This window comes from Herpailurus yagouaroundi, unplaced genomic scaffold, assembly GCF_014898765.1.
Source record: "Herpailurus yagouaroundi ecotype Mexico unplaced genomic scaffold, PumYag 141, whole genome shotgun sequence".
Taxonomy (NCBI): domain Eukaryota; kingdom Metazoa; phylum Chordata; class Mammalia; order Carnivora; family Felidae; genus Herpailurus; species Herpailurus yagouaroundi.
The window spans coordinates 43,681,229-43,709,127 of NW_024412396.1; the positions used below are offsets into that span (position 1 = coordinate 43,681,229).

A 27,899-nucleotide genomic window follows, 5' to 3' on the forward strand; every position below is an offset into this window, starting at 1 on the left:
TAAAATGGTTTAAACAGCCTGGCTTAAAAAGGATAGAAAGTCAGTTCAGCCTGGTCACCACACTGACAGAACGTTCTTCAAGATGGAAGTTTCCATATCGGCACTGTCCACACGACAGCCACTAGCCACGTGTGGCTATGAGCACTGAAATGTAGCTGGTGTGACTGAGAAACTGAACTTTTCTTAAATTGCCTGTAGACGCTACCCGGGGCTATGGCTATTCCTACTGGACAGGAGAGGAGACACTGAGGCTTTGAAGCCACATAGACCCAAGTTCACATCCTGGCTATAACTTACACTTATCACGGTGTGACCAGCCTGTGTTGCTTGACTTCTCGGAACTCAGTTTCCCCATTTCGAAAGACATGGTTGAATGACACTGCTAAGTGAGCCTGCTGGGAGCCGGGCTTCTGTATACACTGGCACCAAGGGTCCAGCTTACAGGAGCAGAGATGCATCCTGGCCAAGGTGGCCAAGGTGAATCCCCTTCCCTTCCCCTAGCAGAGACCAATCTGGGGTACTTCATGCTTCTGACCAGCCTTTCCCTTCCTAGGAAAGTGCACTCCTCCTCTGAGGGAGGCCTGTGCACAGGAAAAGTTACCTCTCTATGGAGCTAAGAGACAGGGCAGGTCCAGGTCGCCAGGCTCGGGCCCGCCGCTCTGTGCCCACCGGCTTCATCATCCATGAACAAATGTCCCCGGATTCCGTTGGGGAGCCTGGTAGACCCAGCCTGAACCATGCAGTGGCCAGGAGAAAGTTTCCTGCCCTTGTCCTCAAACACCAACTGCTTTCTTCCTAAGCCGTGCCCCTGTGCCAAATTTTCTTTCTCCTATACCTGAGGCCAAACTTAGCCCACATCCCATCCAGGGAAGAACCTGCTCGTGATTTTCCCAAATGACAACTGCCTTGCCATGCCGACGTCCTCCGAAGATCCGGCCCTGCCTTCCCAAGAAAGCCCATGGTCGTTGTAGGACTCCAAGAGGAGCAATGTAGGAAGGAAGGGAGGTCCAGGACCCTTGGCCCCAGCCAGCACTGACAGGTCTGTCTTCAGGTCCATGCACCAGGGGTTCCTCTAAACAACAAAGGCCACTGGCCTCCTTCCGGTAGTGACAATGGCCAGGCAGGAGAGCCGATGGAGAAACTGAGGGTGAGAGAAGCTACTAACTTATCCAAAACCTCCTTTGGGATGAGAGAGAGGATGTGATGCCCCAAGCCGTCACTCCCCGTAAAACTGCACGAGCACTCAGGACAGAAGAGCAAGGGGGGAGGAGAGCCGGTGGGCCGGTCTCTCCTCCATCACATGACAAGTCACCCAGAAAGAGGCGTCCGCTGCAGGCGGCGGTGGGTGGCCGTGCCGCCTGGAGTACGGGCAAAGAGCGGAGAGCCGGCGGGCAGACACTGTATCTTCTTTCCGTCTACCCTCCGTGTAGCCTTTTCCTCCGGGCCAGCCTGTTCCACTGGAAAAACAATCTCCCCTGCCTGGGGACTTGGGGCCGGCTGGGCCACCTTCTGGTCTGTCTTCATTCAGATCCCATTTCTCTCTTCTCCGGGAGGTGGGGGAGGGAGAGCCGCTGGGGAAGGCGAGGGTGAGGCTGAAGTCTTCATCTGTCCCCTTTAAGCCAAGCAAAGAAAAATAGCCCTTTGCCAAGATCTTTCATCTCAGTCATTTACTCTCACAGATGTTTTCTGCAATATAAACAAGAAGCAAAGAATGTTGGGGAGGAGAAGAGGGTGGGAGGAGAAGGAAGAGTAAATGAACAGCTTTGAAATCCGGGCCTGCAGAGGGCAGGAAGCGGGACCTCAGCAGGGTCCCTCCTGCCCTGAGAGCGTGGGCAACCTCAGGTCACTGCACCAGGCCAGTCGGACGGTCGCTTCCCGGGGTGTCTTTGAAAGGAAGTTCTAGAGAAGTGGCCCAGCCTTTGAGTGGGTGGTCTCCCCAAACAGCCTTCCTCTGCCTGGGAACTGACATAGAGAGCAGCTGCAGAGGCCCCCTGGGCTCAACCTGGAGCCGTGCCCTGGGTGCTGGGGCACACACCTGCCCACCTAGCGTTTCCCAAAAGCTGGGCGGGGTCCCAGGCCAGCCAGACCGAAGGGAGGTGCCCGCAACCACAGGGGGATTAGGATTCGGTTGCACCAAGGGGAGAAAGAATCTTGCCCTGGATTTGGTTGGAGGAACACATCCTCTGGTGGGTCAAGAAGCAAACCCGGGAAGTCAGATATCACTAAGCTCAAAATCTCATGGGATTCCTGTTGATGTCACTAGCTCTCAAACTAAAGTCAGATGCCCAAGGGGGCTGAAAGTACCCCAAAGGAGTGAAGCTGGGTGGCGACTGCCATGACCCAGAAAAGGCCTATCTAAGGGGGCCGGCCACAACTCAGTTTCAGCTGAATATTAGCCTAGAAACTCAGTTTTGTATAAAATCTCTAGGGTTGGGTTTTTTTTTAAACTTTTGCAATAATTAAACACACACACACACACACACACACACACACACACACAACCATGTCAGCCTCACGAGGCGTGCCTGTGGGCAGGTTTTAGTTTGCGAATCACGGGTTTGAGACACTTTTAAATGTTGGCTGGATGAATGGATACTAACTTACCGTTTACGCCTCCTGCTCTCCACTTAACAAAGGGATTTGTGAAAGGAAGGCTGAGAAAGAATCAAACAGCAGTATTTATTGGGAGCCTACGGTATCTTCAAAACGGTGCTCAATGTTATTATGGGCTCAGAAAACCAGAACACTTGGTCCCAACCCTGGAGGGTTACACTGTGGCTGGGGAGACATAGTGATGCAGGAAAGGCGACCAGCCCCTGACAGTGCCTGGTTACGTGGCCTAGAACGTTCAAGGATGAGAAAAAAACAGACAATGCTTCCTGGAGGAGGCAGTGTTGGGGCTGAATCTTGAAAAATGGGTAGAACCCCCACTTGCTGAGCTGAGCGAGAATCCTGAAACTGGAAGGCCTCTCGCCCCACGCAGGACGTTGTGGAACCCTACAGTTGGGACCCAGGACCACAGAAACAGGCTGCCCCCCCCCCCCGCTAAGGAAGGGGTGACCACTCTAAAAAGCCCCCAACCTCCCCACTCCACCTGTCCACCCCTACTACCACCAAACTGTGGGTAGGATCCCCAAGGACGAGTTGGAGGGTGGGGGAGCATGGACTGAGGGCAGGCTGTGGAGGAAGGGCCGCTGTGAAGGAGGGGGCCGTGGGCAGGCCTGATGCTCAGCAACCTTTGGAAGGAAAGAGGGAGACAGATTTCACACAAGTGCTCACGAGCATTTCCGGGCGCCCATGACTTCCTGCCGATGTTCACAGCTTTGAGCTACTTGCAGAGGAGAGAATGAAAAGTTGGTTGACCCCAGGCTCCTCACGTATTAGTCCCCAGTTCCTCACAATACACTGTAGAGCAGCAGTAATAACTTCCATTTTACAGAGGAGGCAACAGACACAGCACAGCAAGCTCCCCAGGACAGGAATGTCATCAGCTCCCTGCTCACCATGGAAGCCTTGCTCCCCCACAAGGCCTGCACCTTGGGGCTGAGTGAAGCCGCCTGCCAGGTGACTTGTCCGAGGTCTCATAGCCGGAAGTGGTCAAACCCAGGTCTGCCTGACACGAGAGCCCGGGTTTTTTTCCACTACGCTGGGGAAGCCTACATTCACGAATGTTCTCAAATAGTCACAGGGTGTGCTTATCAGTCACCACGGCTGATGGATTGTCAGTGTGCAGGAAGTACAGTGCAAACACTACTCATGTGGCTAGCTGGGCACTCAGATTCAACAGAGATCCTTTGAAACAATGCGACTGTCCTTTTTGTTCAATGCCTCTCCAACAGCCCTTGGCTGGAACACCTCTAGGGAGAGCAGACTCACTACCCTACGTCCCATGGGACTGCCAGCAGCTGGAGCTTCCGTCTGCTTCTTTTAGCCTTCACCCACAGCTCATGGTGCTTGCTCTCTGCACGATACGGACACAGCTGTTCAGTACGACCACCTCGAAGACCGCTCTCTTGTTTGCCCTTTCTGTCATTTGTCTCCTCCACGTGTTCCTCCTGTGACACTCTTTCAGGGCCCGTTCCTATGCCTCTCCCCAAATGCAGTACAGTTTCTTTGTGCTTCTCTTATTTTATTTTTTTTAATTTTTTTTAACGTTTATTTATTTTTGAGACAGAATATGAATGGGGGAGGGACAGAGAGAGAGGGAGACACAGAATGGGAAGCAGGCTCCAGGCTCTGAGCCATCAGCCCAGAGCCCGACGCGGGGCTCGAACTCACGGACCGCGAGATCGTGACCCAAGCTGAAGTCGGACGCTTAACCGACTGAGCCACCCAGGCGCCCCTGTGCTTCTCTTTTAAAAGTGACACCTGCTGTGGCATCCCAGATGGGATAGATCAATAAAGAATCCAGCCAGAGAAATACCTCCCTAATCCTCAGCCCTCTTCTTCAGTTAACGTCACCTAAGAACACACCAATTTTCTTGGTAATCATGCATGTTGACTCATGTCAAGTTTACCATCAACACAAACCCCCAAGTTTTTCACATCTTCCCCCATCCTAGTCATGTATAGTTCCATTTGCTTTGCCCCCAAGGTTCCAGAGGTACATCTAACCCTATTGTATTTCATCTGTTGTATTTAGCCAGAATTAATCCAAACTGTTGTCATCTTTGCGGAATCCAGTTCTGTTGCCCAAGGTATGAACTACTCCCTCGAGCTGCAGGTAGAGAAGCTTGCCCTCTGAAAGTTCTTACCAGTCTCCAGTGGAACCACTGAAGTATAAGGAGACAGGAGTGCTCTGGGATGCAGGATGAGACTACCCATCCAGGCTGACATTCGTCTGCTTACCAGCACTGTCAGATCAGTCACTTAGCACATCCCCAGCCATTGCATTTCTGTGGTCTTCCAGCCCTCATTGTCCTCACGAGTGCCATAAGATTCCCGCTCTGCTGGAATGCGATGCCACCAGCAAACTTAGGAATCCCACGCCCCCTACAAAAAAAAGTGCAACTGGTAGACCATCTCTTTTCTTGGTGAGCCCATGCTGATTCCTAATAGTCACCATTTTCTTTCTTAAGTCTTCAGAAGCCATCCCTTTGCCTGTATGTAAAATAGAGATTATCCCTGAACCCCAAAGCAGAAGCTTCCCTCAGACACCTTGACTTGTTAACTCATTATGCTGCTCATGTCCATTGTGCTCCTCCGGATCCCCTCTCCATCCTTCTCCCCCTGCTCTGTGCCCCAGGAGGCTGACCTTGAGGACTGCATCACCGGGGGCCCTGGCTCTCTGGCTTCCGTTGGATTCAGTCAATAGGACGCATCAAGAAAAGAGAGGTCAGTGGGGCAAAATCACCCTACTGGCCCCTGCTCCCCTGTGTCTCTCTGTCCCTCTACCTGAGGCCATGGCTCCTGTGGGGTGTCTCTTTCCTGAGCACCTTCTCTCATGCCTCTCCCACTTTGTCCTTCAGGCCCCCACTCCTGCTGGCCCTGGAGGCTTTCACCATACCTTGTTAGTTTTCTTTAACCTTGCTCATTGATTTGTAAGTAGCCCCATGTCTAAGTCCTCCTCAATTACCCCATTGGAGCATGCCATCTTTCCCCTGCCAGTGCTGACCGATGCACTCCTATTTTGAATCGTGTTGCCGGAAGAGTTAGGATAACAGCACTCAAGCGTGGGGGGCAGAGGGCCCAGGTGTTGATGACAACAGCATCAACATGGTTAAGTCACAGAACCTATGGTCTAACTGACCAAGATTGAATTACATCTGTATCATTTTCTAGTTTTATAGCTACTTAACTTCATTAGCTTCTGCTCTGTCTTCTGTAAAATGGGAGCAGTAATCCCTCCTAACAAATTCATTGTAAGGACGTGATGAGATTATGTTTGTAAAACACTAAGACAAATTGCAAGCACCTGATAAATGAGAATTAGCACAGATTATTATTAAGAGAAACTCACCTTTGAGTGTGTTGCGTTGGTGCCAGGATAAGCTGGCAAGGCGCTGCAAGGTTTTATTCTTTATGGCTATCGGGGAATTTAGATGGCAGGTTATCTGCCCACACACTTATAAAAGAAAGAAAATACAAGTACTGTGGTTGTTGTTGTGTTAGTAGCTGGAGAATCTTTCAATTCTAGCACTTACTTTCTTTTTTTTAACGTTTATTTATTTTGGAAGAGAGAGAGTACCTGAGTCAGGGAGGGGCAGAGAGAGAATGAGAGAAAGGAAGAGAGAGTAAGAGAGAGGGAGAGAGAGAGAGAGAGAGGGAGAGGGAGAGAGAATCCTAAGCAGGCTCCAAGCTGTTAGTGCTTAGTGCGATGCGGGGCTCCAACTCACCAACCACGAGATCATGACCTGAGCCAAAATCGAGAGACAGATGCTTAACCGACTGAGCCACCGATGTGTCCCCTCTATTACTGATGTTCAAGAGAAATTTGAAGCAAAAAATAATCCATAAGGCTATTTTTTACATTCTAGCTGATAGCCCCTTCCTATCCCTTTTTGACCTGATCTTAAAATTCCCCGACACAAAGTATGATCCCTACGTGTTTAAGCCGAAGAAACGCGGTGCCCTTCAGCCTGCCCTTACAGAGCTTCTTCCCACCCCATCCTTCCCCCAATGATGTTCTTACTAAAAATAAGGCTCAGAAGAGAGTCTCTTAACTCTGTCCAAAAGCTAAACCCAAAAGAGGTCAAAGGTTCTCTGGTCAGTCACATTTCACCCTACTATTTTTAGCTGGTGTAGGGCAAAACAAGGTTCCCCCCCAGATCTGGGCTCTGTGAAAGTTGGAGATTGCACCAACATGGAGGAATACAGCTCTCCCCGTTAGAAGAGAGGCAACAATTCCCAAGCTATCTATTCATCGCCACTGAATCTTCCACCGACTCTATCTTCTTTGTACTTGATCACACTGAGCTGGTCTGCTTATTTGCCATTCCAATCCAATCTTTAGTTCTGAAACTTTCCTAGTGAGCTATCCACATGCCCACGCCTGTGGGCCATCTCGTGCCATGTTATCCTCTATCTCCTGCGTTAGAAGCTTCGAGGTTTTCTGGATGTCTATCCTAATGGAAATGCTCAACTAAGCGTCCTGGATTGTCAGCGTAGACATGCTTCTTTTGGCTGCCAATGTCCCTCATTTCTGATTTCTCTCTCCTGAGAGCCCCAAGCCATGCTGTTCTGTGTTCTCAGTCCCTGTCTCCCCTTACTCACACAGATGCACCAAGGGCAAGCATCTTTCTGCCCAGAGATATCTGCCCTTCCACATACTCCCATATGACCTCCCACTCTCTGACCTTTGCTGCTGGAATCCCTTGAGTTAGAAAACCAGAGATGTTTCCATGACTTTTAAGGCTTGTATTGGCAAGGCAGCAGGAGAAGGGAGTGAGGGACCAAGCTCAGAATTTCTGCCTGACCCTAGATTGCTGCTGAGGGCAATGCCATGGGAAGGTGACCTCCCCACAGGCGTAGGGACTGTCCCAATGGGATGACACCATTAGATACTCAATCTCAGCTCTTCTGTTGCTCCATTCCTCAAGCAAGATCCTGGGCAGATGGAAACTGAGTTTTAAGTTAAGGGCTGTGGCTAAAGCTTCATTCAGTGATTTATGGTCTAGGCCAGGGTTTCCAAAACTGCAAAAGAGCTATTCCTGGCCAAGTTCCTTATTAGTCATATGTGTGAAATGGAAACATTGCTTTGTCAGAAATATAGTCCCCCCCCCCCCCCCCCCTCCCCCCCCACTGGGGGTATATCAGGTTCTGGAAATGGAGCTGGGTGTTGGGAAAGGGACTTAAGGGAAGAACACTTTACTGCTGGAACCTGTGACCTTGGCAGTCACAATGGTACCAAGCACATCTGGGAAGGGATTCTAGGGCCGTCAAAAAAAAAGAAAAAAAAAAGAGTGAACCCACTTCACACTGACATTGCCCCCAGAGGTGCTTTTCTGTAAATAAATAGGTTATGCATATCTAAGCTTTCTCATTTGCTATTTTAGCTGTTGGGCATTCGTCCACTCTCTTCTGGTACCCGTGTTCCATTTTCTTCCTGGTGAATCCTACGCTGTCTTCCGTCCTCCCTCCATGAGATTCTAGCACAGCCAATACCACCGCTAACTCAGGGTGAAGCACACGGCCCAGGTCTAAGCCAATCAGTGCAGCCCATCCTCCTGGGCACGGTGATTGGTGTGTGAAGAGACATCTGCTCAGTCAGAGCCAATGAAATACCTGGAGGTTTTCCCTAGAACTTTGGGGAAAAAGACTCTTTTCCCTTGAACCTCAAATTTGAGAGGGACAGGGCCTGGATCTGCTATTGTTCTCTGGTCACATGAAAGCTGAATCTTAAGCCAACATAGCAGACAGCCAAGCTTAGAGATTAAAAGTCATCAAGTCCTGATAACACACTATTTTAGCCCTGAATCCAGTTGTGTCTGATGCTGACCCTGATTCTGGATCTTGCAGTTACACGGACCATTAGATTTTTCTGTTGCCGAAGCACATTGAGACAGATTTCCTGTGTCTGGCAACCAAAGAGCCCTAGTTGACAGTTGCTGTTTCAAGGTACAAACATAATTGAAATGGAATGAAAAGAAAGCAGGCGGGGCCAGCCATAGGAGTGTAGTTTGCAAGCACAGGCTGTGGCTCAGGTGCACCGACAGAGGCTTTTCACACTCTAATGTGAGACAGCGGCATGAGGAGGTACCCAGACAGGAAGAGGAGAGCCCCACACAGGAAGCTCCCCCAGCAAACACCACCTCTTTAGAATTGAAATTGCGTAATCAAACCATTTCCATCAAGTTTAGTCTTTGTTATGTTTAATGAAATAGTAAATATTACTGCTATAGTGAAACCTCTTATTGAAATGACTTGTAATTTAACCTGCTTTCCCCATAGCTGTGCAGAGTTAGAGTTCTCCAGAAAAGCAGAATCAATAGGAGATATATATATATATATATATATATATATATATACATACACATATATCTGAGAGATTGAGAGAGAGTTAAAGTAATTGGCTCATGGGAGGCAAGGCAGCAGGCAGGCTGGATTTGGATCAGAGTTGACGTTTCCGTCTTGAGTCCAAAGACTGGAGGCTCAGGCAGATTGTCTATGCTGCAGTCTGGAGGCAGAATCCTCAGCCTTTGCTCTTAAGTCCTTCAACTGATTGAATGAGGCCCACCGACATTATGGAAGGTCATTTCCTTTACTTAATATCAAGTAATCGTGACTACTAATCACATCTAAAAAATACCTTCAGAGGCGCCTGGGTGGCTCAGTCGGTTGAGCGTCCGACTTCGGCTCAGGTCATGATCTCACAGCTCGTGAGTTCGAGCCCCGCATCGGGCTCTGTGCTGACAGCTCGGAGCCTGGAGCCTGCTTCGGATTCTGTGTCTCCCTCTCTCTCTGCCCCTAACCCACTCGCATTCTGTCTCTGTCTCTCTCAAAAATAAATAAACATGTAAAAATTTTTTAAAAAAAGTATTCTTTTAAAAAAAATAAAAATAAAAAAATAAAAAATAATAAAAAATACCTTCACAGAAACTAGTGTTTGACCAGATAACCAGCACCATAGCCTAGCCAAGTTGACACATAAAATTAACCATTACACCCAGTTTGAACCAATATTCCCACCTGCTCATCCTCATATTAGTGAGGGTTCAGTTTTAGAATCTCAAGCCAATGAATGCCAAGATGGACACTACAAGGGACATCCCCTTGACAAAACTCTATCAGTCCCCAGCGTAGAAGAAAATCCATGATAATCATTTAATTCAGTCTGGATGAAATGCTTTATTAATTTTGTTGATGTTAAAATATGTGAATCAACTCTTATTTATTAAATCTCCCTTTGCTGACTGTTCACTATTTGCAGAATTCCCCTCCCAGCACCATCCCAGAAAAAGCACTTGAGCCCTGTCCCATGGGCCCCCGGCGGCTGAGGACGTAGCCCCCGTGTCCTCGCTGAAGGCAGACCAGCCACGTGAGTCGGGCACCTGCAGCAGGAGGGAGCATTCACCCTGTGAGTGCTGCCTGTGGGAGGCCCTCGTCGTAAGCAAGCATGAAGGCCTCTCACCTGGTCCTTCTTCCAGTAAACCTGTGGCCCCAAGGACAAGTTTTTACAAATCCCTATGCTGTCAACCAGCCTTCTGATGGTCTGGAAGACATCTACTTACACTAATAATGCAGATACTATATTTTATTCACTCCAGTTACCTACTGTAGGCTTCATCTCGGCATCCAGCCTGGGGCTGGGCTCCAGGATGCCTCCCCAAGGCAGCCACATTCCTGTGGGCATCTATGCCAAGAGGAAATGGATGGGCAGTCGGCAGGCCCTATCAGTCCTCAGGACAGCTCTGCCGGCAGCCTCGTGAGAGGTTTCTCAGAGGGTGTTCGTTAGGCTTCCTTATGGCTGATGATGCTGGGTCAAAGCCTCTGATGACGCCTGCTCACCCCAAATCCTCCATTTCCCAGCCTCCCTTGCATGTGATGGGATTCTGGCCAAAGGGATGTAGACAAAAGCGATGTCAGGCATTTACAGGGCTGGACCTTACAAGTGTCTCAGGAACCATCCAGTCCTGTCTCCCCCGACTACAGCGATCTTGACGTCACAGTCTCAGATGGCATGACCACTGAGATGTGGGGTTCTGTGCCATGGCAGCTCAGCTTTTCCCTTCTGACACACGTAGGGCACAAAAGGAAGCGTTCTTCTGACTCACGGCCCTCCTCAGCCCAAAGAGCCAGCTCCCAGGGCAGATCGGGGCTGCTCCTCCCCAGGCTTGCTGAGGATCAATGACACCACTCCCCACCTCCATGAAACAACCTGTTTGTTGTGCTGATGGTGACCGTCAGGAGTGGGATCCTCATACCTTAAGCTGCCCAGGATCCACTCTGTGCCCACATTCCCAAGGAAGGGCCAAAACTCGTTAAATACTTGAACCAAGGTGGGTTTTCCTGAAAAGGCGTCCGTAGCTTTGAGCTCGTTTAGAAGGAACGAGAGGATTTCAGGCCCTAAACAGTGTGGAATACCTTCCATTGTAGTTGAAAATATCCTTGCTGGGGTCCAAAAACAGAGTCTTATCTGTTGAGAATGCAAGCAACTTAAGGCTCCTTCACTACAGAAAGCCTACCAGGCCTTGCCACGCGGCGTGACCCATGAATGTGGGTGGGACCGTTTGGTATTTTCATGCTGTTGGAAACAGTGGCCTTGTTGATCTCAGAGAGTCCCAGATTAAGCTGATTTCGCTATTTTTAATCTCTCCGGAAATAAGCAAAGAAGAGAGGCCTAATTGCAAACAGACTGAACTTTACATAGGAAATATGTAGGTCCCCTGAGGCACCTAGAAAGTGTCTGAAACCCTAACAGCCTGCCCACCTCCCCCACCCCCCCACTCCCCTCTCTAGAGCACGTAAGCCTGCACCCAGGGAGGCCTGGGGCAGAGGGAGGGATTGGAGTCAGGAGTTCAGCCTTGGCTTTGGACTGGCCAAACCAGCCCATCCAGCCCCTTGGGCCCAGCGGCAGGGGCTTGAACCGTGGCTTTGGGAAGGTTCTTTGTTCTCTCACCCCACTATTTTGGGTTTTCTGGTCCTTCTCTATTCTGTGCTTGGAATGGGGAAGGTTTCGAACACTACCATCAAGCCTGCAGGACACACACACACACACACACACACACAAACAACCCCCACTGCAATCCCATTTGCCACTCAGCCCTGGGATTTGTACCAAGTGTGGCCCAGTAAGAGCTTTATAGCGGTTCACATAGCCCCCAGCCTTGCCTACAAGCTCCAGTGTTAAAGTCCCAGCCAGAACCCTGGGCCTTGCTGGCAGCTGCACCGCTGGGTCGCTGTGGGAGAGAAGACAAGGCCCTGTAGCCTGCTGTGCCTCAGTTTCCCTGCCTGTCAGTTTGGACAACCATGACCGCCGCTAATTCTGAATTGTCTGCCTGCTGGTGGGACCAGGCACTGGAGGGGGCTCAGATTTATGGCATGGAAGCCCCAGAATGAGTCAAAGAAGAGAAAGACCAAAATAGATCAGGAGCCACGGGCCCAGAAAGGCAGCCAGAGAAGATTAGACACGCTGCCTAGAGAACCAACCGATGACTTTATTGAGGGCTCTTGCTCATAAACAGCCAGTGTGTTATTTTAACTTCCACGGACCAGGCCGACCCTTGCCTGTGATGGGAAGCTTGGGCTTGGAGCCGTCTGTGGGCCCTGCTGTTGCCGAGGCCGCTCCGGGAGCTGGGGCTCTTCCAAAGGAAATCAGCATGGGGCTCTGGGCCTTGGCGGAATGGATGGACAGATGGACAGTCTTTGAGTGAGAAAGTTGTGATTATGAGGCAGGGAGGAGTGGCAAGTGTCCCCCAGCCCCAGCTGCAGCTCTGCTGGTGGCAGAAAGTCTTTGTTTTGGGGGCATTTCTGCTGAGAAGCCCTTCTTCCTTCCTTTTGCTTCTTGGTCTCACGAATCCATATAGAAGGCAGTAGGCCAAGAGCACAGACATGGAAAGGGTCCAAGAACCGCTACCATAGCTCTCATCCCCGGGAGTGCCCCGTCCTCAGCAATCCCCATCAATGGCTTTCCCTCTCACATCCTGACCCCTCACATCTTCTGCCTCATTACACGGTCCACTTTGCCTTCCTGGCCATTTGCTCCTTTTAATCTTCCCTTTTACGTGCAGTGCAGCACTGGCAGGCCCATTCCACCATCATCTCCCACTGGAATGCTTCAGGCAATGGTGACACTTGAGTCGTGTTCTCCAGCAATGTTGTTCACAAGGCCAGCATTTGTCTGTTTGTAGACAGGGGCTCACAAATATCTCATTCCAGCACCAAAGACCCTTTCCTCCCTCTATCAGCTCTCAACCACCGGTCCGTTTCCCACTCTTCTCTGCCGGAAATGCACCCAGCCAAGGCGAGCCAAAGCAAGCAGGTGTCTGTGGGCTCACAGACCCTCCGAGGATGAGGGTCTTTTCGGTGGCTACCAGATTGTACCCTGATGCCGGCCAGCTCCTGGCGTCTGCCACCGGCCCTCCCAAGATGGTAGCCGGTGGGGACACAGCCCAAACCCATGATCCAGGCTCTTCCCAGTCCAGCTCTGTTGGCAAAATGAAGCTCCCTGCTGAGGGAAAGCTGGCTGGACTGTCCATGAGGCACCCATGATAACTGGGCAAACCACCTGTCCTGGGTTGGTCAGTGCTTTGGGGGGCGTTACTAATGGGTCAGTATGAGGGACGAGGCAGGAGGAAGAGGTCTGGAGCAAATGTCAGATTTTGGGACAAGTCCTTGCTGGTAACATGTCTTTATCTGGAAAAGAGCACACGGGAACTTATAGTGAAAAGGAAGCTTTGAAAGCCTTCCGTGATGTGGCCCTACGCTACCGCTGTTCCAGTCTGCTCTGCCATGCCTTCCCCCATGAACTCCACCTTGGCCAAACCTACAAACTCGCCCTGTATCCTGCTCCATCTCTGCTCTTTGTCCTTGCTCCTTCCATTCCCTCTGCTTACAGTATCTATCTAGATGCTACCCATCGGCTGAGATCCAGCTCCAGTCCTACCCTCTCCCCTTCCCCCACTCTTGACCAAACATCTGGGAAACCTGGAGTCTCCATGCCCTCTCCTTCTCCACTCATGGCTCTTTTGTCTACTCCACACACAAATAGAACTTACCTTCTTATTGAAAACTATCACACACGTTCTCTGTTTCAGATGTATTGGCCTTTGTCTCCCCGAGCCTGAGTGTCCCCCAACCTTATCTCAGAATGTGTGCTCCAAGGATGCCTCCCCAGCGCTCTGAACACTGTAGACCCTAAGGCAATACTTACGGATTTGATTGGTTATCCGAAAAGATAGTTAAGTGATCACAAAAATGCATAACCTGGAAGAACTATAGGAATGTTCGGTGAGCGGTGACTGTGAGCCCAGGTGGTCCCTTCTTGGGGGCAGTGGCGGAACGAGTTTTCCTTCCCAGACAGTCCCTGATAGTCCTAGAATCCCACAAAGGCCCATGGAAGGTGGCGGTTGGGTGAACAGTGTCCTGCAATCGAACAAAACCATAAATGCAAAGCCAGAAAGCTAAACAATGTTAGCTTTACAACCCCAGGTGATGAGAATGGTATTTACAGACTCAGTGACATGTTTGAAGCAGTGAGTTTCAGAGGCTAATATTTTAAGCTGGACATCCTGAGACCGTGATGTTCTGTTTTTATTCTCCTCCCCATCCTTCCCTCCTGGAGCCCCTGGAACTTTCCATGTGATTTGTACAAGAGCATGAAACCTCTATTGTTTCTCAATCCTTATTAGTGCTAGGGAAGGATTTAAAAACTGCTTTGTGGAAGGTTGATTGGTGAAGAGTGGAAAACATTCTGAGGCCTCAAAAGTACATTTGCCATTACATCAAACTTCCATCGGAGAATTTCAAAATTCTAGGCAGAGAGGAAGTTCCCTCAGAGAATTCCAAGGGCAACGGGACTAGGAGGAGATACAGTAAGTCCTTGTTGGCGAATGGACCCATCTGGGCCCAGAGGTTCCAGACAGTCTAGATCTGCCTCTTTAAGACCTTTCTTTCTCTGGAGCCCATTTATATACTGAGTAAAAGTTCCTGGGGCACATCCATAAACAGAGGGTGGGAACCCGAAACTTTGCTATTTATACACTCCAGAATGCAACTGGAGAAATCAGTGTTTTCTCTCAGAACAATCTAGAAAGCAAAAGACAAATTGCAAACAGCGACGCAAGCATCAGGAAAGTCTGGGAGATCAGAAGGGATAGAAAACCACCAAGAGACCATCATGTTGATCTCCCCAGGGGCCTGGACAGTTGGGATGCAGCCTCAACAACCCCCTTCAGACCGTCTTTCACCTTTCTCTCGCTTTGGCCTATGAACAGTGTTTCTGATCAATCCTCTGTACATCCCCTCCAGACAGGCAACACGGACAAGACAGAGTTCCTCGTGCATGGAAACGAAGCCCAGAACGTGCTCTACCATGTGGGTTTTTTGCCGTTTGTAAACAAACCTAGATGCTAGTCTGCAGGCCACCAGACCATGCTGACCAGTTCTCTGAACAAGCCCGATCTGGCCAGACTGAAACATCAAATCCTATAGTGACTTCAGGGTCTGAGCCCGTCTTATAGAAGCTGTTGAACAGGAAAGAAGTGGTGCCTGTTTTCATGCTAAGAAAAGCAGATAACCTTACCAGGAGAACAAGCATAAATGATGATCTGAAAATAGCTTGACAAGTTTTGTTGTCACCAAAGTGAACCGCCTACACACACAGCTTTTTTTTTTTCTTCAAATTACAAAAGTAATAAATGCTCAGTGCAAAAAAACGTGGGAAATACAGAAAAACACAACTGGGAAGCAGTTGATAGTTGTTGTTGTAATCCCTTCCAGTATTTCTCTATCAATAGTCACCTATATACCAATGCATAGTATATATTATATTGTATATTATATGTATTATGTTATCTATTGTATAATATTTAATTATATAAATGAAGAGGTACGTAGAATTTTTTACATATAAAATGTTCATTCACATATATTCCTACATATTTATTTATGAAATATACATTTATATGTTTCATATAAAATTTCACGTAAGGGGCGCCTGGGTGGCTCAGTCAGTTAAGTGTTCAACTTCAGCCTCAGGTCATGATCTCACAGTTTGTGAGTTCGAGCCCCACATCGGCCTCTGTGCTGACAGCTTGGAGCCTGGAGCCTGGAGCCTGCTTCTGATTCTGCGTCTCCCTCTCTCTCTGACCCTTCCCTGCTCGTGCACGTGCTCTCTCTCTCTCTCTCTCAGAAATAAACATTACTAAAAAAAAAATCTTAAAAAACATTTCACATAAAATGTCAAAAGTCATCCATTTTGTCCTTTTATTTTTACTTTAAGGTAACATATTAATTGTAGAAAATACATTTGAGCCAAAAAACAGAGGTGAAAATCAGATCTATATCCACCATTCAGGAAAGATCACTTTCACTTAGTGTGTGCCCTTCCTATTTACTTTAAATATGTTTGCGTAAGTATCAAATGTGTCAAATTATACAGAAATAGCATCATGATACATGTTTTATTTCCTCAGTTTGCGGGGATAAAACCAATGAACATCCTAAACCATTGTATTTTCCTTTCCTTTGTGAGTCATGTCTTGTTACTGCTTCCTCTTGCAGAGAGGACACCATCTGGGACGAGGGCCACTGCTCAGCCTGGAAGGTCCACACTGACTTTCATGAGCTGCTGGAGGCTTTGTGGAAAGAGGATTCCTAAATTTTAAAATCTTCCTTTTACATAACAAGAGCAAAGCCAGGAAACCTACCAACGGAACTTTACTGTAAGTCATAGTGCCAAAAAGACAGCAGGTAGCCTGAGGAAGTTTCCTCCAGAGAGGAAGGGACAGTAGAAAGCTCTTCCAGGCCAGGAGGACAAGCAGAGGGGAGAGAGAAGAGAGGCAGCAGGTAGACACGGCAAGCCTTTCCTGCCCCCTTCCTTAAGACCGTATCTTCAGGATTGGGGTGTTATTAACATCTAGAGGGAGCTTGAGGAGGGTCTAAAAACATCTGGGGAGATATAGTTTGAGGAGATTTCAAGTTTTGGGGGTTTATCTGGTTCAGACCTAACACGGTGTCACGGGGTAGGTGAGAAATGACAGAGGGAAGTGGCCCAGAGTCTAGGCCAATGGGCATGAGACAGCACTTCTATTCTCCGAGCTTGCTTGGGTGTCTAGGGGATTCCTGATTCCCTCATGGGCCAGCTTGCGACAGAAGTACTCAGAAGAGGCCTCAGGTTGGGATGCACAGACCACAGTCGCTGGTTAGCACGCTAACTCTCACGTGTGGTTCAATTGAAGAGTCATTTACTGATTTCCCACCCTGGGAGAGAAACACAGAGATAAGGCTTCACTCCCCTAAAACAGAGGTGCAGGTGGACCCCAGATATGAGAACAAGTCCACAGACAGTCTGCTACTGCATCGGGCTATCAGGCCCCCGGGAGGCCGGCCTAGGCGTTGTTCCTCCTATCCCATTTTCTAGGCCATTCTCATCTCCCCGGCCCTCCCTGAGTGCAGCCACATTCTCTTCTCAACCCCCTATCCCATCCTACTTTATGCAACCTTCTTTCCACCCACTGCTTCCGTAGGTCTTGGGGTGTTCACGGTAGTAGCAAGCCTAGGGTAAACAGGGCCGGGCCCTAAGGCTATGTTGAGCAAGTCAGGAAAATGGGACCAGAGCAATAACTGGGGGTGGAAAATGGATAATAGTAACTGTTATTATTATGTATCACTTATTTAGTCTTACTGTGTGCCAGGCACAGGTTTAAGCACTTTACACTTACGAATGAACTCACACATTTGTGTTAAGTCGTAACTTAAGGGTATGAGCTCATGCTATGTACGTAACAACCTATGAGGTAAATGCCGCCACGATTCTTTCTTTTAGAGATGAGAAAACAGAGGCACCGAGAGGTTAAAGTGACTTGCCCAGCTCACACAGCTAGTAAGTAGAAGCTAGAACCCCATCTTGGCAGGCTGGCTCTAGACCCTCGCAGTAGGTGACAGTTGGGGACCCCAAAGACCCTGAACCAGAACAAGGGAAGTGGCCGCCTTTGGTGCGGGAATTCAGGCTGGCCCATAGCGGTCCCAGAGCATCTACAACTTCCACAATAGCTTTTGGAAGATTTCCCAGTAGGCAGGAGGTTTAGAGTGTCAGTGGCTCCTACTCTGTAGCTCTGGAAACTAAGACCCGGGAGATTAAGGAAATGTGGCGTGCCCACAGTTGCAAAGGTAACTGCAGGAGAGTGGAATGTGCACCTGCGTCGCATACTGTCAGGGGAGAGCCAGCGTCCAGAAAAGTGTACGTGTCGACACCTGCACAGGCGCTTCCAGGGCGAGGCAGGCGTGGGGAGGCGGGGTGGCGGTGCTTGCTGAGGAATGCAGAGAGGGCAGGCGTCCTTTGGCTCACTCGGATGGCTTTCAAGCAAAGAGTCCAGACTGCTTCTCAGGCGTCTGTTCACGCACCTAGTTCTGAGCTGCATCGACTGATCGATAAACCTCAGCGCCCAGGATCCAGGGACTTTGTCTCCACTTGCGGGCAGGCCAGCCGGAGGTCAGAACCAACCAGGGCAGCTCCCCCTCTTCTCGTGGGGCCAAACTAGTCGGGTGGGCTTGCTGAAGTGAGTGGTCTGAGGAGCGCCCGGAATCAAAGGCCCCAGGGGTTAATAGACAGGCCTGTGAGACTGACTACATACTTTCAGTGCTTATCATTCACCGTGACAGTGAGTACCAGGTGGGGGAGCCAGGCATGGTCCTCCAGGTGTCACAGAAGATGAAGCTGAGGCACAAGGTCGAAGCTAGAAGATGACATTTCAGCAACCTCAAACTAAATCTCCTGGCCCCTATTCTAGTTCCACCTTCCCGTATATCATACAGTCTTGAGCACCCACCGCATTTAAAATACCAAGCAGAAGAGGGACTCTTGGGCTAAAACGGGCTGGTCCCAGGGAACTCAGTCAGGGGCGGACTGTTCGCCTAGTGATTGGTGTATTAGGCCCTGCACAGGCTTGTAGCTTCCTTGTGCGCTCCCCAATTGCCCTGTTCCCCCTGCCCAGTCCTCTTCACGTGGGCTTGACCTTTTCACACGTCACCGCCTGTCCTTGATGTCTCTTCTCCTGCCCTTTCACCACGCCCGCTTCCCTCAATGCCCCCTGTATACCACCCCTCAGAAGGAAACCATGACTGTCTTGTGCAAGGAAAACGAGGCCTCCCCTCCCCACTTGCCCTATTTCTCCTCCCTTGTGCTCTAAACTCTGCTGTCTTCAACTCTGTGCATTGCATGAATCTCTGTGTCCTTTAACCATGGGTATAGCTTCAGCTGTGGTATCCTCCCGCATGCACGCGGATGCACGCATCCTCTCCTACGGGCTGAGGTGCCTTTGTGCTTCTTTTGCCCAAGGAGATCAATCTGTGTTAGCCACCATACGTGCGCAAAGTCACTGGAGTCATGCCAGCAGCCTCTGGGTCCGGCGAGGCTGTGATGGTGACAGCTCCATGTCTCAGCCAGATCCTCCTGGGCCAGTGTCATTGTTCCAAAGCCCCTTTGCAGTGCCCCATGCCAGGCTGGTCAGGCTTTGGCTGTGTCTGCAGAAGCCGAGGCTGTGAGCATGCTTGGCTTGTCCTAGCTCCCCGGGCCGTGCTCCTCTGCCCCGTCTTCCACCTCCTTTGTGAGGTGAGGGATACTGGCTCCCTTTCTCCATGCCTGGCTCTGTGCTAAGGGCACACCATGTTTTATCCCATTAATCCATGCCATAAGCTCACGGATATTTTTATCCACATTCTACAGAGAAGAAAAATGAGACTCAGAGAGGGAGAAGATAACTGGCTCAAGATTACATAGCTACAGTGGTAGGGGCTGGATTTTAACCCACACGTTCTTAACCACAGAGCTCTATTGCCTCGTTCAGTCCCTGTGGGTCAGTCAGCTGCCCGACCTCAGGGACCCCTGACTCTTCATGGAGTTCCCCTTAGATCTCTGAGACTACCCTCCACCACCACCGTTCATGCTTGTGAGGCCTGAGCCAAATCTGAGTCCACCGATCTCCATCAAAGAATGGACTATCATTTGAAACAGAGAAGTGAGGTGAGGCAGGCAGTGAGGCGATGACCCATTTTACTCTTTGAGTAACTATTTAGGTGAGAGCTTTCCACGTTCTCTGTCACTGTTCTAGGTCCCAAATGAAATCAACACAAAGCCCTGCCCTCGTGGAGCGTACAGCTTTATAAATCACATAGCATGGCATAGACAGACAGGTGCTAAGAAGAACAGTAAATCTGGGCAGAAGGAGCAGTTGTCCTTGGTGGGTGAGAAGGCTGCCTCTCTACTGGATGAGGAATGGCCTGAGGCCTCTGCTTCCTGTGGGGTCGGCCTTGTCCCAGGGCAAAGCATGGTGGTGAGGCTGTGAGTGTTTCAGGGGACAGAGGACTAAGAGGCCACACCTCCCCACTTCTGCCGGTGGTGATGTGGAAGCCTAGGTCAAGAAAGGGGCAGGCCACCTGGAGCTCTAGGTCCTGGTGCACAGAGACGCCTTGCTGAACATGACAGCGTGTATGGATTCTCTCCCATTACCAGTGAGTGAGGGAGCCTTTTACCAAATCTGAATCCTGGGCTAGCTCTCTTCAGGCCTACCCCCCCCCCTCCTCCCTGCCCCTGCCCCTGCCCCTGCCCCTACCTCCTCTAATTTGTTTTGCCTAAAACTATGCAGAATAATTCCACTTAAACCTAAAAATTATATTTAGAAAGATACATTAGCCAAAAGAGTCATATACTTCATTTCAAAATCAAATATAAATAATTCTAAAACATTGTGGTAGGAGGGAGAAGGAAATGAACATTTATCAACAGTGTCCTAAGTACCAGTTCCCCATACCTATTATCTCATTTAAACCAACCCTCACTGCAAATTTGTGACCTAGACATTGTTGTCCCTATTTTGTAAGTTGAAAAAAGAGATTTTTTTTTTAATTTTTTTTCAACGTTTATTTATTTTTGGGACAGAGAGAGACAGAGCATGAACGGGGGAGGGGCAGAGAGAGAGGGAGACACAGAATCGGAAACAGGCTCCAGGCTCTGAGCCATGAGCCCAGAGCCTGACGCGGGGCTCGAACTCACGGACCGCGAGATCGTGACCTGGCTGAAGTCGGACGCCTAACTGACTGCGCCACCCAGGCGCCCCAAAAAAAGAGATTTTAAAGGGCGAAGTAACTTTACCAAAGTTACATAAATAACAAGGTTGGATTTTTAACCCAGATGTGTCTGACCCCAAAGAACTATTCCTGTTTCTCCATCAAGCGCCAGCTTAGCCCTTGATATGGAGAGAGTAACCTTGGGTGAACTACTTAGCCACCAATTGCCTCAGTTTCCCATCTGTAAAATGGGTATGATGCTGAGAGCTAATTTACCCATCGACCTCCTGGTTCTGTTCCAGTGGTCACATGAGCTTGTGGACAAACAAGGCGTTGAGAACTTTAAAGCGCTGTGAATATACAGTATCGATCCTCACCTTGAATGTAGAAGTCACGATGGCTTTTCTACTGTCTAACCTCGTTGGTGTCCAGTGGTACATTTCAACCCAGCCTATCTTACTATATTTTCCACACTCCTGCTCAGATGGGCTCATCTCGGACTGCTGGTTCCACACTGGATCATCTGTGTTGGTCCCTTCACAGCACTAAGTCCTTCCTCTTCCCCAGCTGCCCCTCAGACATGCTCCTTACTGCTGAGTTGCAGGTATTCTATGGTGGTCTTCCCTCTGGGACCCCCAAGAGAGCAGCCCATATACACTCCTTTCCAGGAGGCGATGGTAAGCGTGTAACAGCCGGCTTTCCAAGAGTAGAGCTGACATGAATGTTGGTTGGTCATCTCATTGACAATAATAAGTAAGACAACAGTAAAACAACGAAGACGTATTTCAGAACTTCACTCTTTGGTCAACAACGGAGCAACTGTTGAAGTGGATGGTTACTTTTGGATACTGGAAGAACATTACCTCAGTTCCTTGTGTGACTCACAACATCACTGCTACAGATATGACACGCTTCTACAGGTTACCTACCTTGTTAGTGTTTTCTGTATCACTTTCTTAAATCTAGACGATCAACGAAACATAAAGCAAGCCCTGATTTGTAGAGTTTGCCAATTTCTGTGGCATAAATATTCTCACCGTGGCTGACTCCAAATGTCCCACTGTGAGGTGGCCGGACGTGGAGTTGGGGAGAGACGAATGGCGACATACCATTGTACGATATTCCCGCCGTATGGATGTAAGACACATGTAAATCAAAAGCACGGACAATAGTAAGTTGAAGCAAAAATAATTAGGATGTGATCTGTTTTTAATATTTATTACTTTTGTTTTGAACATGATGTATTCGATTGTAAGTTTATATAATTTAATTTTCATAACGGCTGTGTTTAACAACCGGCCCACAAAATTCCTGAAAATTTAACAACCAGCCAATGCCAGCCAGCTCCTGCACACCTCTGCCTCTTCCCATTAGCCCCCATGGGCATCTGCCATCTGATGGCCACACCTGGGCGTTAAATAGCGCCCGGCTAGGTCCAGGTCCGCCTGAACCAAGAGAACATGATTCAACGTTCAGCTTCTCCAAATAAGCAATGTCGACGGCTTCGGTCCAGTGGAGTGACTTAATGATCTGTTTCCTTCAATAAACTGTGATTTCTGAATTTAATTCAGATATCTGAGTGTCGTTGTAAGCTGAGAGTGAGGCCCAAAGGCATCCATGATGTAATATACTAGGTTTATACTTGGCAAGAAAATGACTTTGTGAGAAATGGATTTTCTTAGGCCGATTTTAGGAAGCTTGGTGTGTTTTTTTAAGAGCTAAGCCAAGACAAAAAATAACCCTTGCAACACATCACGGCACAGCTGGTCAGCCTGGGAGAAACTATTCTGGGATATCCAAGCTAAGGTGCCTCTTTAAGCTCCAGGCAAACTGGAATCAGGATGTGGGGTTTCTATTCCTGTCTGTGTCAAAGACTTAACAATGTTATCCCTGGCCAGTTGGCTCTCTGACTGGTGCCTCAGTTTCCCCTGTGGCAAAATCAAGTCAACTGCCTTTGCCAAGGACATTAGACTTGAGCTATGGGGCGTGAGAAAGATAGTTGCTGGGGTTTGCTGGAAGGTTTGGGGTGTCCACTTGAGGTGTCTTTAGTCAGTGTAGACTCTAAGAAAAGCTAAGTTTTCGGTGACCTTTTCTAGGAAATGACAAATGAGCAAGGTTGAACAGAGAGGAGCAGGAAGAGGATTGGAAGGAGGGTCAAGGAGGAGGGGGCCTCCAAGCAACGTTAGGGAAAATGTTGGGCCAAGGGCTAGAGTAAACCGCATCCGGCGTTCACATCTCTGGGGCAGTGTGTGGGCAAAGGATGAGCTAGCTACAGAAGAAAAGGCAGGCAAGATGAGGTTAGTGGTGCCTTTGTCTGGTTTTGATGAGAGTTTCCTGATGAGGAAAGGCCTGTGATCAAAGTTAGGATTCTGAGACCCATGTGGAAGATGACTAGGGACTTGGCAAACTTGGAGGCGATACCGGCCGGCCTCAGAAACATCCCGGAAGACTGTGTCCTGGGCCGCTATATAAAGAGCCTCTGTCCCCATGGTGGGCAGTTGTCATGAAACAAGCCTCTCTCCTCTGTTTAAAGCTTGCGTGGTCCTTTGGATGAAGAAGCGTCACTGTGCATACTTCTTCACACTTCCCTCCCGTGTCATGGACTTCTGTCATCTCACTTTTGTTGTCAGCCACCTATGGGGAGGGGACACTATCCCAATTTTCACATGAGAGCAACAGAGACCTATAGGTGTTAAATGACTTATTCCAGATCCCAACTGAGGCTCAAACTCATCATTTGGCCACAAATCATACACCTCATCTACACCAATCTGTCTCCATCAAATCTGACTAGCCAGTTCGTTTTTCCCATCCACAGGCCTGACACTTTCTGAAATGAGAAGCTGTTTTGATCTCTAGAAAAACTAAAAAGTCAGTCCCAGTTGCCGAACACTAGAGGCTGAAGGGAGTCTCTTCCAAAAGTTCTATGGGTAGCCCAAGGATGCTCAATTCCAAAGCCAGCCAAAATTTGGATTTCCTCTATAAAGAGACAGTCCTTCCCTGTGTAGAACATACCCTTCCTCATTAGGCTAGTTCTATGTTTTGTAATAACTTTTGCTTACACCACAAAATTGTCATAGATTATGGAAACACACAGGCCTTGGAAAAAAAGATCCCGAGGCCCCTGGAAGTCATTATTCCTTCCTTTAGCAATTGCTGAGTTAAGCACCAAAAATATGGTTCCCATCTTGCTCTCCTCTCCAAACACACACACACACACACACACACACACACACACAGACACGATCTGCTGGACATATGTTCAGAAGAAAGCAGGGACGTGGGGGGGGGGGGGAGAAGAAGATTCACATGTCGTGAGTCAAGAGCTTAAGCATTTGAAAAGAAAAAGTGGGAGAGGGCGGGGAGTTTGCAGCCCTAGAAATGGAATATCCAAAGGATTTATTGCCTTTGAGTATCTCACAAGGCATTTTTTTATATAAAAATCTGTAGCTTATGGCTTTTTTTTTTTTTTTTTTTTTTTTTGGTATAGGGCAGTAAACAAGAGCTCTGAAAGGGGAAGGAAGCCAGGAGAAAGCCAGCTCCATTAGTCACGCAGCTGCATATCCTGTCACAAAGGACCCCAGTTGAGTAATCGCCCAAAATATGCCTGTTATTTTTTTCTGTCAGAAAAAAATGGGGCTTGCCAAAATGTACTGTAAAAAAAGAAAAAAGAAAAAAATCTGGTCTGTCAGCCCCAGAGGGGGAAAGGACAAGAAAGAAGAAACAGGCGTAACTTCTCAGCACTCTCTGACCGTCTCTCAACTTATCCCTAAAACGCCTTCACACTCCTCGCAGCCACGGAGCCTGACTGGAGAAAAGCTAGCTCTGTGAGCTGTTCCAGGCCTCAGGGTCCTTGTCGTACATGGAGCGGAGAGCTGGAAAAGAGGAGGGGCAGTGGGAGAGGGTGGCAGGAGGACAGGCAAATGAACAGAAAGGGGACCGGAATATTGAACAAGTCCTTTGATGGACTTTAAGTGGGTGAGCTAATTGTCCCATAGGGAACCTGGGGCAGCCACACCAGGGCAGTGAGGCGGCATGGGCCCAGCCAGCGGCCGATCACGCTTCGTAAGCTTTTCTGATGGCCTCAGCGAAACCACCCTTGTCCCAGGCCTCGGGCTGTTTGGGCCACAGATGGAACAACAAGAGTTTGTGTGGAAGGATGTCTGAGTCTGGGGAGGTCTGAAGAACCGGGGCTGGGGCAGGACTGGAGCTGCCTACAGTCCCCGGTGTTGTCCTAGATTAGCTTTCCAGAAGCGAGGCCCGGCAAACAAAGGTGTCCTAAAGCCCGGTTCAGTTCCCGCTTCTGTCCCATGATCTCAGGACCAGGACACAAAGGATGGTCAATCCAAGTACAGAGCACTCTTGGAAAGACGATATCCCTCCTATTCAAGTTCTGATCCAGTCCATGGGGAAGGAGACTTTCCCGACCCAGTTGACAAACGCATAAGCAAGAAGCCTTCTCCTTGAGAAAGAGAACAGAGCCCCAAGGAACAAGGCAGATGCACTGTCCCTCTTGCTCTGGGCTCCCTGGAGCCTGTCCTAGAGGAGAGGGCCCAGCCCTGCCTCAGCTCCAAGGGCCAGGCTGCGAGAAGACCCTTTCCAGGAGCACCTCCAGTAACCGGAGTCCCAATATTTGGCCGTTTGGCGGTTCTAGACCAAGGGAACCCCAGCCCCAAGGACCAAGTCGATCCCCCTGCCGATTGCTTCAGGAAGGGCCTTCCCGGCTCTTCAAGGCCTTTGAGCCCTGCCCATCCTGTCAGAGGCACAGTCTCAAAGCCAGTGCTGAGCTTCAAGACTCAGCCCTGTCCACTGCTTCCCCTCCGGGAGAGCTACTTGACACCCAAAGCCATCCACAGGATGCTTAAAAAGAAACCGGCATGACTTCCTGCAGAGAACTGGCCTGTGAGTTGGAAGGGGAAGTTCACCTCCCCGCCTCGTCGCTGATTTGCTGCGGAATATCAGGCAACTCAGGGAACTCTCTGTGACTATTGTCTCCTCTCTGTAAGATGTATCAACCATGAATTGGAGTCTCTGTATGCCTGCAACGTGCAAGGTCCTGGGACTTCACAGGCGAATAACACAGATACTGTCCCTTTCTTCACACGAAACCTGGGCAACCGCTCTCATACCTTCTGCGGCACATGATTTGTGTTTCCTGAAGCCAGCTCCTCAGGCGGGTGAGTCTGGGGGTTGGAGGATGTGATAGGAGCAAATACGACAAGAAAACCCACACATGGTGATTTTTTAAAAGAAACAAAAACAACCAAATACTAATACTAGCATTCCCAAAATGATGGAGGACAGCCCCTCAGCCCCCTGAACATAATGAAAATTCTCCCAGGGCATCTGGGATTCGCTCTGTTACATATTCCAGTTCTCTGGGAAACACAAAGGACCAAGACCACCTTATGATGCACAAACTGCATTAATGTCAGTGTCCCTCACCCAGCTCGTAGGAAGCCCCAGTTACTGGATTGACTCGCAGGGACTCTCCTTCCTCATTTCCACTCTAGTTGCAGGACATATGAGGGCTGTTTCTTCCTCAGGGCTCAGCCTTTACTCAAGGCCAAGTCCTTCATATAAGCCATGAGTTGAAATGAAAAATGTCAACATCAACACAAGCCCATTGACAAATGTTCCGAGGCTGACGGGAGCGATGTTATTATCCCCTGAATCACAGGTGAGGGAGGTCTCTGGAGATGCCCACCCCCACACGGATTTCCCTTTGCGGTGGCAGTGACATCTGAGTCACTGAGCATGGGCCACCATTTAGCTTCGCCCCCTCCCCTTCCTGTGCCCCAGAAGGGGGTTGGGAGCAGGTCCTCACAACAGAGAAGGCTCCACTTCCTCCGAGTTCCTGACAACATTTCTCAGCTGTGTCAATCTTGCAAGCCTGCGGTCAACAGGCAGCCAGGTGATGGTGTCTTTCTCAACCCCTGTTTTCCCTCATTAGCCCTTTGATGTTTCTAAGCTGACAAGGTCAGCATCTTCCAGGCCGTGGAGAACATACCCGCCAAGTATACCTTCCAAGCAGCTGATTAAGGTGCCATGCAGTCTGTGGTCAAAGGGGAGGCCAAGGGGCTTGCTGAAATGAGCCATCGGGTCTGCCCCTGTCCTTTGGGGACCTCCACCCTCTGGCAGCAAAAGGCCTTCGACACAAGGGTACAGAGGGGAGAAGCAAGAGAAAACTCTAGTACCCGACCAACTGCATCTCAAATGAGGTGAGAGGTGGCTGGGCTCCTTCCATCAGGCCAGGGAGACGCAAGCACGAGAGGAAGTCTCACGAGGCCCTCGAAGTCCACCCACGAGCCCGTTCTTGGTGCCCTCAGCTCGGACGCAGGGAGGTGATGTAACAAGAGCCTCTGAGTGTGTGAAGAGTCAGTGAGCTGACAAAGCACTTACTGACCAAGAAAAAATTAACTTCAGGTGCAGCAGGAAAGGTCTGGTACCAAGAATGTCTGGGGTTTTGAGACACTGGAAAAGATTGCCTAATAATGTAATGGGCTCCCTTCCCTGGAAATATCTGCAAATAGGATAAGTACTCTCCAGTCCTGGGTAGGTCAGCGTTGCCCTGAAGTAAGGGGATGGTTACACCGACCCACGGAGAGAGCTTGCAGGGAACTGAGTCTATGAGACGGTACATTTCCACATGAAGAAAAAAATTGTTTATTGTGGTAAAATATGCATAACATTAAGTTTACTCATTTTAGCCACTTTTGAGTGTGCAATTCAGTGGCATCAGGCACATTTACAGTGTCGTGCAGCCATCACCGCTGTCCATCTGCAGAACTTTTCATCTTCTCAAACTGAAGCTCTGTGCTCATTAAACACTAAGTCCCCATTCCCTCTCCCCGGCCTCTGACAGCCACATCCTACTTTGTGTCTCTATGAATTTGACTATGCTGTGTACCTCCTATCAGTGGAATCACACAAAATTTCCCTTTTTTGTGTGACTGGCTTATTTCACTTAGCATAATATCTTCAAGTTTCATCCATGTGGTAGCATGTGTCACGATTCCTTTTTAAGGTTGAACCATATATGTATATATATATATGCACACATACACGTATATATCTGCACACACACACACACACATATATACACACACACACACACAAGAGTCCCCCCCGCCTTATCCACAGAGATACATTCCAAGGCCCCCAGTGAATGCCTGAAACCATGGATAATATATGTATATGTATATGTATATGTATATGTATATGTATATGTATAT

General features: G+C 49.1%; 1 long non-coding RNA gene across 1 annotated transcript; it reads right to left on the minus strand.

Annotated features, from left to right (window-relative positions):
* Window positions 1–12,075: 12,075 nt before the first annotated feature.
* LOC121031960 (uncharacterized) lies at window positions 12,076–15,182 on the minus strand. The gene is made up of 3 exons (XR_005791006.1): window positions 14,847–15,182; window positions 13,811–14,022; window positions 12,076–13,293 (listed from the first exon to the last, which is right to left on the minus strand). It is a non-coding gene; the product is annotated as an uncharacterized LOC121031960 (long non-coding RNA).
* Window positions 15,183–27,899: the final 12,717 nt, after the last annotated feature.